This window comes from Monodelphis domestica, chromosome 4, assembly GCF_027887165.1.
Source record: "Monodelphis domestica isolate mMonDom1 chromosome 4, mMonDom1.pri, whole genome shotgun sequence".
In the NCBI taxonomy this organism is placed as follows: domain Eukaryota; kingdom Metazoa; phylum Chordata; class Mammalia; order Didelphimorphia; family Didelphidae; genus Monodelphis; species Monodelphis domestica.
In genome coordinates this window covers 204,112,654-204,126,172 of record NC_077230.1, presented here as the reverse complement: position 1 = coordinate 204,126,172, position 13,519 = coordinate 204,112,654, and the positions used below count along the sequence as shown (strand labels likewise).

The 13,519-nt window shown below is 34.9% G+C and overlaps 1 protein-coding gene across 3 annotated transcripts in view; it reads left to right on the top strand.

Moving 5' to 3' along the window:
- Positions 1 to 13,519, top strand: part of CALCRL (calcitonin receptor like receptor) — a 117,846-nt gene that overhangs the window by 11,179 nt on the left and 93,148 nt on the right. The gene's annotated exons all lie outside the window — the stretch shown is intronic.

Sequence of the window (13,519 nt, the reverse complement as noted above, 5' to 3'; positions counted from 1 at the left end):
GGACTCCCCATAACCAGGGATGGCTGTCTATCAACTGAGCCACCACTAATTAAAATCATAATAGAGAGGAAAGGACATGAATTATGGAGATAGGTATCAGTAAACTTAACTTCTATTTTAGGTGTTGCCAATAATAAGCCTATGAGGTCTTGTATAAGTCATTTTACCTTCTGGAGCTTGGTTCTTTCATCTATAAAATGAGAGGGTTGGTGAGGCATCATGATACAGTAAAGAGAGCTAGTCTTAGAGACAGAAGTATCCAGGTTCAAGTCCCCCTTCTGACATATTGACTGTGACTTTAAGCATGACAATTAATCAATTAATCTCTTATTGCTCTAGTCTACTTTTTAAATAAGACTGTAAATTGTAGAGATCTCTATAGGTAGAGTGTTTCTTCAATAGATACCCTCTATACCAATGATGTCACAGATTTAGTTAAAAAATATGGAGTAAGAAAAGATGATTTTAACCTCTTTTCCATCTTTAATATTCTACAAACCTCTCTACTGAAAGCATTCTTTAGATTGGAGATCTTTTATTTATGAGTCTTTTATCTTTAAAAATAGAACAGTCTAACTTATTAAGAAATACCCTCCTTCTTAGCCTAGATATATATAAGGGTATTTTTCCTTCCTTAAAGTGAAGTGCTAAAATAGAATAGTTGTCTTTGTATCATCCTTAAACTCAAAATATGGCCATAATATTTAAAAAGAGGAAGTGGAAAGAGGAAGCAGGTAAAACTGTTCTATCCTCTATTAAGGGAGCTACCATATCTTTTTCCCCTGTTATAAATGAAAGGATTATAATCATGAGCAACAAATGTATTTGGGTAAAATAGTCAATAACTTGTCCAAAATAAACAGTGTCCAATATAAAGTATTCACATGCCCTCCTCTATCCATTTTCCTTCCTTCCTTATAACCTTCTTTCACCCTAAATTTTCTGGCTTCTGTCAAAATGGAAAATTACCAAAAGTCATGCACTGTAAATAAAACTATTATTATATGAACTTAAAGTATATAAATGATAAATCCCTTAAAAGGATATCTTAACATTTAAATTATTTTTTCCCAAAATACATATTAGAGCTTAGTCTATATTTAAATTATTTCTGGCATGTTGATACTTGGAAAACAGTACCACTCAAGTTGGCTTCCTAAAAACTTAGTGTGGCTTCTCTAAGGAACCGAGCTCAGAAACTCTGGCACTTTGTAGTTTATTTTACCTCTCCTTGAAAAAAATGAAAGATAGGCATGTTTCAATTCTGGAATAATTGGAAAATTGGTAAAAGATAGTACTTTTGGAAATGCTACAAAATTGACAAATCAGATTTTTCCCAAAGTAGTTGACATGAGTATTTCATGTTTGAGAATGACTAAATGCTTAGGGTGAGGAGGCCTCTCTCCAAAGAGTTATAAAATCTCAACATTAGAAGAGACCTCAGATGCTATTTAGGTTAAACTGAACTTCAATTAGAATCCATTTCACAACAAAACTGATAAATGTTTCTCCAATCTTTGCTTAGGGCCTTTTGGTAATGAGAAAATTACAGCCTTCTGGGGCAATCAGTACAATTTACATATATATAATTATTGGGTTTTGTGGGGCTTTTTTCTTATAGCAAACATGACTTTACTTCTGTCCATTGCTCCTAGTTCTAGACAAAACAAGTGTGTTCCGTTGTCTAATTGACAGTCTTTTAGATATTTGAATATAGCAACCATATCTCCCATAAACCTTTTCTTTAAGCTAAACTTCTCTAGTTGTTGCAAATGATTCTCTATGGTTATCATCTCAAGAATTGGCCCCTGTCTGGATAATCTCTGGCTTATCAATGTGTTTCTTAAATTATAGAGACAAAAACAGAAAGCAATTCTCCAAATGTGGTCTGACTAAAGTGAGACTATGACCATGTTGGTCCTGGCTGGGTTCCTTTGGATTAGTACCCAGTGAAGTGAAATGGTACCTCTCATTATTTTTTTTTATGCTTAGAATAAGATTGTACTAAGAAATTTGCATTCGTTCTTATCTAAATACAATAAATTGCCATATATGGCTAAGAAATATTTTTAGCCCCCCAGAGTAATTGTACATAGGGTGATCTTCTAAACATCCTTCAAATATTCTATGATCTGAAAAGTTTTTTTCCTGAATAGCTTTTGCCCAAACTTTTTCAAAGACTGTTTTGAAAACAAGATGCAATTGCAATACAAAGATTTTCTAGTGTTCTTTAGAAAGAAAACCACTTGAGGAGCTAGGTGACTTAGTAGATGCAGTTCCAGGTGTAGAGTCAGGAGGATCTGGGTTTATATATGGCCTCAAGCACTTCTTAACTGTGTGACCCTAAGTGAGTCAGGAAACTCCACTTGCCTAGCCTTTACCACTGTTAAGCCTTAGAATCAATATGTGCTATAAGAGAGAATGTGAAAGGGGAAGAGAGGAAAGAGGGGAGAGAGAGAGAGAGAGAGAGAGAGAGAGAGAGAGAGAGAGAGAGAGAGAGAGAGAGAGAGAGAGAGAGAGAGAGAGAGAGAGAGAGGGAGGGAGGGAGGGAGGGAGGGAGGAAGGAAGGAAGGAAGGAAGGAAGGAAGGAAGGAAGGAAGGAAGGAAGGAAGGAAGGAAGGAAGGAAGGAAGGAAGGAAAAATAAAAATACAATATTTTAGATCTGGGTAATAGTTTCTAGAGGAGAAATAAGTGTTACCTTTTACATATTATATTTGATTGTCATAACTTATTATGTGAAGCTGCAAATCCCAAATCATGGGGCATAATTCTTAATCATCTAGGGATGACAATACACATATTACTTTTCCATCTATTTGTTACTACCATTACTAACAGAACTAATGACATTTAAAATTCCATTGCTTGGCTTGACTACACATCATCTTATATAATAGTAGCTTTCTATCTCAGTAAAATTAGAAATAATGTTTCATCATTGGGAAGATGCATGTTTTTTGCTTTCCTAACTTTATAATTTTAATACACAAGGAAAGATTAATTTAATTTTAAAACTTTAATAAATGTTTTTATAAAATAAAGAAGACACAAATTATGATATTTTAGGAATTGAGAGAATTTAAAATCAAGAGCACAAACATTTAGAGAGTTTGATCTACCAAGAGCTAGATGTAACCCTCTTTCCTAGCCAGCTCAGACATACAGGGAATTTGAGGATCAAAATTCCTTTCAGACTGCTGCAATGGTTTGAAAAAAAAAGAAAAAAATCCCATATAATCTCATGCAGTATTGCATGTCTTACTCCTAATTTATGTTTTACGTTCACTGAGGCAGGAACCAAAGCCCAGTGGTTGGTTCCATGTGATTTAGCATGCTTTCATCCTTGGGTGTTGGAGCATAGCAATCATCAAGTCTTTTATGGCAGTATCTAATCTTATGTATATAGTCAATCAGTCATCAAGCATGTACCAAACACGGTGTTTCAGGCACTGTGCTAAGAATGGAGGATGCAGCATAAGCAAAACTAAAGATGCTCTCAGATGTCAAGAAGCTTACATGTTCATGGGAGAAGAATACATAAAAGGGATCTGAATAACTGAGGGGAAGTTTCCATGGTGGCTGTCTAGAGAGTAAGAAGCAGAGTCTGGAGAGCAAGGACAGAAGACTGCTCTGAGCCCCTCCTCCAAATAAAGCTTCCAGGAGGAACTTACCGATATGGGAGTTACCAGGACAGAGGACTGTGCTAGGGTGGGAAGGCTAAAACTGGTGAGGGGCAGTTCCAGTGTTTTAAGGCCAGCAATAACATGATGGTGAAATCTGGTGCTTTGGAATCAGAGCCAAGAGAGGAGTGTTTAGAGACCATAGCAATAACATAATAATAATAACAATAACCACACCATCTCATAGCATTTATTTATTACTTGAAAGTTGGCAAATGCTATATATGTTATCACATTTGATCCTCCCAACAATTCTGTGTGGTAAGTCCGAGTTTTATCCTCAGCTTACAAATGGGACAACCCAGACTGAAAGACGTTAACTGACTTGACTCTGGTCCTATAACTAATATTATAGGCAGTCTTCCTGATTTCCAATCGAGCACTCTATCTATTGTGTTTCCTTACATATTAATCTTTATAGACTCATTTACCCTACTAAGGACATGAGGACATGTGCTGATTAAATGGCTGGAAAAAGTTGAGAGTAAGGCACAGCTATGAGATAAACATGTTAGCTGTTTCTAATAATAACCCTGAGTTAAACAGAATTCAAGACTTAATTTTGTTTGTTTGGTTCATAATTATCACATTTGGTTGGACCATAGAAGAGCCCACCAGCAATGATATTTTATTTAATTTTCCATAATTCTCTGCTGTGAAATGTTATCAAATGAATAATCTAACCAACAGTCCAGTAAAACAAAGCCAAGTTTCAAATTAGATTGGCCGACTTTAAATCAGCCCCTCCCCATCTCAACACCACCCTCAATTATAATAGATTTTCAGGATTTTTGAGGGTTCTGACTCAGCAGCAAATTATTATGGGAAATGAATTGAATTTATTCATAAAAATCAGATGTTTCCAATTTGTTAATAGATTCATGATATTTTTGAACACTGATATTTATTATGATTTCTATGCCTATAGTGTTAAAGGAGAACCAATGATTTATTTTCTACTAAATATTTTTACCTCTCAATTGGAGGCATTTGTTTTTTAGTTACAAGAACACATGATGGTAGAGGTGATGAAGACAGTTAATCCATAATAATTCTTTTGATAATAAATTAGAATTTCTGAACAACAACAACCACAATTCTGAAAATATTATTATCTCCTACACCTCTCTAATTGATTTTTTACCCAATTACTATTGTCACATAATGGGATCATATAATCCAAAGCCAGAATCCCACCATCAAGGCTAATCATTCTGACTTTTTCTTTTGCTTGATCTCCTAACCCTGGGAAGCCCAAGACTTCTCTGGGCTTCATTGAATATTCCCAAGACTTAGATAAAATGAGAGTCACCAGTTCTTTTTCCTTTTGGTGAGATGGAAGACCATAAGTCCTTCTCTTCTGCCCTGTCCTTGACTGATAACAGCCTCCAAGATTTACCATCTATCTTCTTTCTCTATAATCTGCACTCCCTTCAACATCAACTGAGTTGTAATATAAAACCTAACAACTTGTGGGCCTCACAACAATAGGTTTCTCCATCTTCCCATTAGTTCAACTGTTTTCTCTGTTTTTTCTCTTACAATTAAAATATGAATTCCTTGGAAGCAGGGACATCGGCTTTTTCTATTTGTATTTCTATCATTTAACACCTGATATGGCACATAATTAGGGCTTAATAAATGCTTTTTCATTTATTCTTTCATTTGTCATCAAATTAAGTCCCTTAATTTTATTAATAGAGACACAGGTAGAGAGATAGAAAGAATTTTAGTCATAGATACACAGGGAATACGTGGCATTTAGGATTCTAACACAGAGCTTGAGGTCCCAAAGTTAGTATGTTTTCCTGTATGTTATACTATATTTAATAATTTGTATTGAATGTTTGACATAAAGAAAACCATTTCTTTGTGTTCCTGGTTTAAGAAAATTGAATCATAATAATAAAGATAAAACAATGGTTATTTTTACTTTTCCAAAATTTCTCTCTGACATTGTAGAAACATATTGTCTTTTAGAAATAATGATCAGATTTACTTTTACCCAAGGAAGAATTGCTTCCCTCATGTTTCTCGTTTTTTTGATTCTTCAAGTTTTTATTTCCTTCCTTAAATTTATTTCTCCCAAAACTATCTGCAACAGAAATCATAGTGTTCTTCCTCAAATCTGTTTACTGTGTGTGGTTTTAAGATTTGCTTCTAGTTTGGCTGGTTTATGGTTTTTTGGCCAGTCACTTCAGGCAGTGTCACTTAAACAGAATTAGCTTATTCTTTTGGTTTCATTCTAGGCTCTTAAATGGCCCTATCTCCTTTACATTTTGGTTTATTCCTGGAGAAATTAACTACATGCTAAGTACATAGGATGTGAGTATCTTCATGTAATAAAATATATGAGATTAAAAGGCACAAATGGATTCTTTAAGAGGAAAGAACTCTTTCTGAACAGAGAGACATATTATCAATCAGCAAGCAGTTATCGTGTTTAATACAGTACACTGCCAGACATTGTACAAGATGCGAGAGACCCACTATAAATACTATCAAGGAGCTTACAAGATTTTATGTCATTAAGATTCTTCCTTTAAAACATTTTTAAAATGTCAAACACATATTAAGTGAATGCCAACAGCAATCAGTGTAAATTGCTGGAGAACTATTTTGAAATCTTAATCAAACATTTACTTGTCTATGGCCTAGTTTTCCTAATATTCAACTTAATTAATTTCATACCCTGATGAAATGTTACAGCTTCACAGTAATTAACCTGGGTTTATAAAAGAAATGTAGCAGGCATTTAAATTTGGTTTTAGGAGAAATTTTTTATGCAATTCTTAAACATGAATCCATTCTAAGGTTATTTTCTTGCCCACAAATGATTGCATTTTTATTTTCTGTTTTCAATAAAGTTTTAATTAAGTTAAAAAAAGATTGATTTGCATCTTTTCCGCACATAATGGAAACTAAAATCCCCAAATATATATATATATATATATGCATATATATATATGTGTGTGTGTATGTGTGTGTTGAAATTTTTCAAGTTTACATATATAATAATAGTAATAATTTGACAATGATGGAAATTTATCGATTTATTGAATAGAGTACATAATATATAACAGGACGACTACTTAACCTAATACTATTTCTCCCTGAAAACCATTATAAATGAGAAGGAAAAGATAATAATTCAGATTTACAAAGTGGAGAGAGTATAGTAAAATTAGAAGAGTTTGGGATCTGAACTAAGAGGAACAAGATTTTAATCCTGACTCTAATACTTTTTGTATGACCTTGGGCAAGTCACTTTGTATGCAAAATGAGAGGGCTGCACTTGGAAGGAAATAAGCATTTGTCAGATGCCTATTATGAACCAGTATGCACCATGCACTGTGCTAAGCAATTTCAAATATTTTATCATTTGGTCTTCACAACAGCCCTGGGAGGTTATTATCCTCATTTTATAGATGAAGAAACTGACATGGAGAAATGCTGAGTGACTTGTATTATCTGAGGTCAGATTTAAACTGAAGTCTTCCTGACTCCAGGCTCAGTGCTCCATCTATTGTACCACCTAGCTGCATCTGTGATTCCTTCCAACTCTGTGAGCCTGTCTGTGCTTTTAAATTGTGCTAGGTTATCTCATTTGACTTCATGAACCTTTAAGAATGTTTTCATATTTTGAGTGCTGTTATTTAAAGTAAATCAGTCTTTAAGAATCCTGATTTCAAAGCATTAATGAACTGCTAATTAAAAAAGGAATAAAACATGACAAAACATTATTTAATAACATAAATCTAAAAAGGGGAAAATAACTTTTTGACAGTCTCTAGTAAGCCACTATTGACTTCTGTTTAGCTCCTTACATCTGGTTTAGAGCTTTACATCTTAGATATGGTTCCATTACCATCTAGCACGCATTTGCTTCAGAGTTAAGAGGACTTGGCCCAAAACCTGTGATTTCTGCTTATTAGAATGAGTGTGTTACACCTTGAGCAAGTCATTTAACTTCTCTGGACCCCAGTTTCCTCAATTGTAAGAAGAAAATTTTGAACTAGATGTATCCTCTCAGATTCTGAATCTAGGATCCAGTTAATTAAATTTTCAAAACTTTTTGTTGCATTGAACCCTTTAGCAGTATGGTATAAACCGAAGAATCACTGACTGTCGTTTTTAAATGAATAAAATATGTAATATTACAAAACAAAATTAAATTGAAGTAGAACTATATTGGTCTTTCAATGAGATTATCATTGACAATATCAGGAATGCTATTCTACATCTATATGTATCTCAAGCAAGCTTTCTCTTTTCTCTCATCTATCTGACAAGTTCATGAGCTCCAAGCTGTAAAACTCAGGAGTATATTTTATTCCTACGTCTAATAAGATTCAATTCATCTTCTTCTATAAGCTCTATATAAACTATAAATTCACCTTGTTCTAATAACATTTCCAAAAACTATTTGCCAAGAAAACCATTTGTGCATCTTTTTTTTAACATTAGAAGCAAAATGAATTAAAGTAATTAAATTGCATATGATCATTGAGTTATAAAAATTTCCAACACTGACTAGAGGAGAAACTGCCTGCCTTTGAGTAGCCACAGCTCAAGTTCATATGAATCATGCTAATAGGAACACATGAGAGGGGGGGGTGAAAGGAATTTGGGAAAGAGAATCTTAACATGCTCAATGAAGTTTAAAATTTTCCAATGCACCTGTGACCCTGCCATGTGTGAGAAGTGTATATCATTCTTGTGTTTCATTCAAACATTTCCTTTGGTTGGCACCAAACCATTTTATTTCAGGTATCATTGGTTCTTCTTGAAATGTCATATAATATTGGCACTTATTCAGATTTTACATAATAATTCTAGGCAGTGTGAGGTAGTATGTTGAGTACTAACCTTGAAGTAAAAAAAAGAGCTGGATTCAAATTCTGCCTCAGATACATACTAATTGCGTATCACTGGGCAACTTATTTGACTCTAAAATTTGCCCCTGGGAGACTCTTACACCCCATAAATTCTGACAAGATTGCCAGTATTCAGAAGAAGTAGACAGAGTTTACATACTGGGAGTTCACTATAATGGTGAAATCACAGATCAAGAAGAAAGAAAAGAATGGGAAACAAAGCAAGTCTCACTGAAAAAAGCTAGTATCAGTTGTGCAGTAATAACATCACAAAGGAAAAATTCGATATCTGAAATGATCATAGTTGCCAGTACCCTAAGTATGTTTTGATAAATTTAAAAATTTGAAATGGATTTAAAAGTAGATGAAGTGCAGCTAGTCTCTCACTAGATAGTAAGGCATGTATAAATAGTGAGGCAACACACACATACTTTATGACTTTTTTAATCATAACATTTAATATGAGAGGATCGCTTCCAAATGGTGTAATATAACTCAACAACTCCTTCGTTTTTTGGTTAATTACAATCATTTTTTTCTGGACCATCATGTTAGGCACAAACCAAGGACAGAAATTTTTATTGTCCTTTGGAAACTATCATTCCTGTGCTATATATTTTCTGTGCTAAATTCTTAGCACATTATATACATATATATGTGTGTGTCCATGTATCTATCTGTCTTACCATGTATATGTATATATAATGTAAATGTATATATGCATATATACACATGTGTGTGACATATATATATATTTTCTCAAGCCTTGATATGTTATGTACATATATATATAATTATATATACAGTTATGGTTATTTTATGTTTTGCCCAAGACATAAACTTCTATTGCTTGGGGGGGGGGAGGGATATTTGGACTTGTTCAGGATGTGGTTGTGTAAAAAACCCAATGTCTGAGGCAACCAAGGATCACCAAGGCAACTTCATGGGCTCAATCACTTTCTTTTCTCTTTCCCTATCTCTGAATTAATGAACCTTTTAGGGCAGTGATGGTGAACCTATGGCACATGAAGTTGCAAAGATAGGATGCAAAGAACCCTCTGTGGGCACACAGCACCCCCATGCCAAGTTTATTACTAGAAAGGCAGAGGGACTTGGTCAGAGATGCTCCCCTCCCTGTTTACACTGCGCCTGAGGACATTCCTCACTTCACCTGCCCCTCTGCCCAGGAGCCAATGGGAGCACACAGAGGGGAAGGTGGGTGGCCCACAGGCAGCAGAGCTGGAGGGGAGCAGAGTACTTGGGCCACTCCGCTCCCCTTCTCTACACTCCCTGAGGACATTCCTCATTTCACCTGCCCCTCTGCCCAGGAGCCCAATGGAAACACTTCTTCCCTCCCTTGTATGGGGTACAGGGGGGACGGGGCATGCCCAGTACTTGATAGGAAGGAGAGACACAACATGTGGTCACTAGGGAGGGGGATGGGCATAGCACTTGGTGTGGTGTAGTGCAGGGCCTTGGCACTCCATCTCTAAAAGTTTTGCCATCATTGCTTTAGGGAAAGAGCTCTTAGGTTTGTTTGTGTTTTCTGTTCCAATATTTGGAGCTACTTAAGACCCCAGATCCCTGGGAGCATGACATTTGCCCTGGAGTTGGAACTATCTCTGTCATATCATACTCACTCACTGACTGCCCCTGGCACCCTCACTCTCCCCCCCAGGTAATTCAGGGAAGGAGGAAACAGTTAATAAGCTTCTGACTGATGGGGGGAGAAGAAGTGATTTTTATTTACTTTTTATTAAAAATAACAAAGCATAGGAATTAATTAAATATATATTATAAATATATACTTATACACACACTCCCACATATATGTGTGTGTGTATATATATATATATATATATATATATATATATATATATATATAATATCAAGCCTTGAAATTTCCAAGTGTTCATTTATTCCTGGAAACTAGAGTTATTTACATCACGAAGTGGTATAAGATGCACTTATACAAGATCCTGACCCACCATCATGTAAAACAGAAATGCTTTAGTATATTGATAAAGTCCCTCATTTTGTGTCTTTGTTCTACCCTAAGCTACTGAACAGTTTACCTCATCTATAAAATGATGGAGTTGGAATAAATGATCTCTCAGACCCCATTTTAGTTTAAATATTCTTTAATGGTCTCTAGGAACTATGGTGGCAGGGTATGTGTGTGTCTATTATACATATATAACATATATGTCATACATTATATGTATATCACATATACATATAACTCTAATATGTAAAGGAAGATATTAGCTATTTATCCATGCTTTACTTGGAGAGAGGACAGTAGGAAAAAATTATTTTAATTTCTAGTATGAGTTCTACTGGGCAGATCATTGTCCATAAAACATGATAGAATTCTAGAGTAAGCCAAATCTCCTTTCCTCTGTATCTTAAATAAAATGATGAAGAGCCAGCAGTTTTGGATAATTGAGGCATAGCTAGACCTAAAAGCCTGTGGAGCAACAAAGCTATCTCTCCAAAGTTCTTTCCAACCCTGGGATGTAGCTCTTAGCAAACAGCTTCTTCCAGCTTCTGTCTGTTTTGTGTTTTAGAAACATAAGCACATGCTTGCCAGATGTGAAAGAAGAGGAAAGAAGGGGCATACTACCTATGGGGAGAGAGACTTCTGTTGGGAGTATGATCTTCTCAGCATTATCACAGCTCTGAATCATCGTAAGGATAGTTGGTATTTGCAAAGTGCTTTCCAAATATTGTGTCTCTTCATCTCCCCAACATTCTACGTTACAGCAATCTATTCTGTGTCAATGTGAAGAGAAGGAAACTGAAGCACTAAGAAGTGAAATAACTTGCTCAACATTAGATAGCACCTTGTAAGAGCAGAGATAAGCTTCAAATCTGTTTCTAAGTCAAAATTCAGGGCTTTTCCCACTAAACCACAGCTACCTTAGAATGTCACTATAAACCTTGTAGAAAATAACAGTTGCCAGATTTCTATCCTTTCCTGTATAATAAAACAAGTTTAATCTCCAGAGGACAGTATTATAGGACCACAGCAAGATATCTCTTTTAATCCTTCAATTCATATCTTTTTCTTTATAGGTTTCCTTACTCTACAGTGGCATTCTATTGAGTTCCCCAGAGATCTTAATATTGTGTTTAATTCAATACCTTCCAAATATAATTAACATTTTAGCAGGGTCCATGACAAATGGTTAACTGTTGCATGTGGTATCTAGAATATTTTTTGCTCTCTTGACATGTCATGTAATAAATGGGGTCAAAATTAAATTTTTATAATGTGATTTCAGTGGCTTAACCTTAAAGATATTTTTTTTAATTTTATCTCATAGGAGATACAGTATCTCCATAGATTTAAAACAAAATTCTAACTAAACCAAATCAGGAAAGAGTCATTAATCTATTAACTATGGTGCCTTGGGATCATATTTTTCATCATTTTGCTGCCCCCCCTCTTTTGAACAGACCTGTGACTTCATTCATATAGGGGACACCCAGGGAAAAAATTCCTTTAACAATACAGATGAGCACTTCTGATCAACGTATAAAGACATATAATGGATTAAAAGTAACTCATTAAGAGAAATTCATTATTTAGATAATTATTTTGTAGATGGAATTAAAAGCAGAAGCATAATTCTGATCCTTAAATATTTTTATGATCCAAGAATTAAAAGACTTTAACATTGTATAGGTAAATTAGATGTCATGATATCTGTATGTTATTGTGTTCTCTTTTTGGCTATTTATATTAGAATGGGGGTACAATACACAATGGAGTATGGGAATTAAAACCTGGGGTCTGTTTCCAGTCGTTCTCTCTTTTGGCAATGTAGTCCACATGCTTATGCTTTTTATTTCTCTTTGGTAAAATATACTATTAATATTTATCATTTTAATTCCCTCACCCCAGAACATTAAGGGATCCCAGATGACAATAAGAGAATGCTTTATAACTCGAAAATAAGCCAAAGTACCCAGCCTTAGGTACATGGCATGCATTTGGCTGTATGTGCAGCTTTTATCAGGGAAATCCTATAGCAAGCATGTGGAAGGTTGGGAGTAGTCTCACATGTAGCACAGATGGGACCATATTTTCATCAGCTGTCTTCCTGGAAGCAGTTTGCTTAGAGTTATATTAACCAGCACCAAGGCTTTTTCTAATACTTGTGAGCCGATCATCAGCCTGCCTCTCCTTTTTCATCTTTCTTAGAAAGGTAATTGAAGAAGGTTGTAAGAATAGTGTTTTGAGTGATGAGGCAACTCAGTGATTCCTCCCCAGTATGTCTGGCATTCCTTTCTCAAATGACCATTTGAAAGAGCTTATGTTTCTCCTTCTTGAAAAGTCTTCAGCACTGATGAAGGAGTTATGGCATGCCGCCTGTCCATAAGTTCCTTATAGAAGTGTTCTATGAATGTTTGAGGTAATGGCTATTCCAAGTTTGAATCTATTTTTAGGAGGAATAGACCTGTGTCTGAGAGTAGAGTTCTGTATCTTCCTCTCTGTTATTAAGAGAAAACACCTAAAATCTAGGGAAGAAGACAGAAACTGCTCACTTATTTTTGAATTGATAGATTTAGTGTATTAAAATCTTCATATGGCAGGAAAAGGGCAGGAATGAATACACATCACTGCATATATTAACTCCTTTTATCTATGACTGTATTATAGAACTGAGAGATGTCACTAAATAAAGCTAAATGATATAAATGAAGAAAGCATTTCCCTCTTTTTTATTGTATTGTCTGATACCTTTTAGCAAAAAAAAAAAATTCTAATTATCTCTTTTAATTAAGTCTATTTTTTCTTTTGCTTTGTCTGTGATCATGTTTGCTTTCCTGACTTTCTTACCTCAGTTGGATCATAATAGAGTCTGCTCTAGCCCCTTCTTTTAACTTTGCATATGTCTTTCCTTTTCAAGTCTGTTTCTTATAATTAACGCATTATTGAGTTCCGGTTTCTA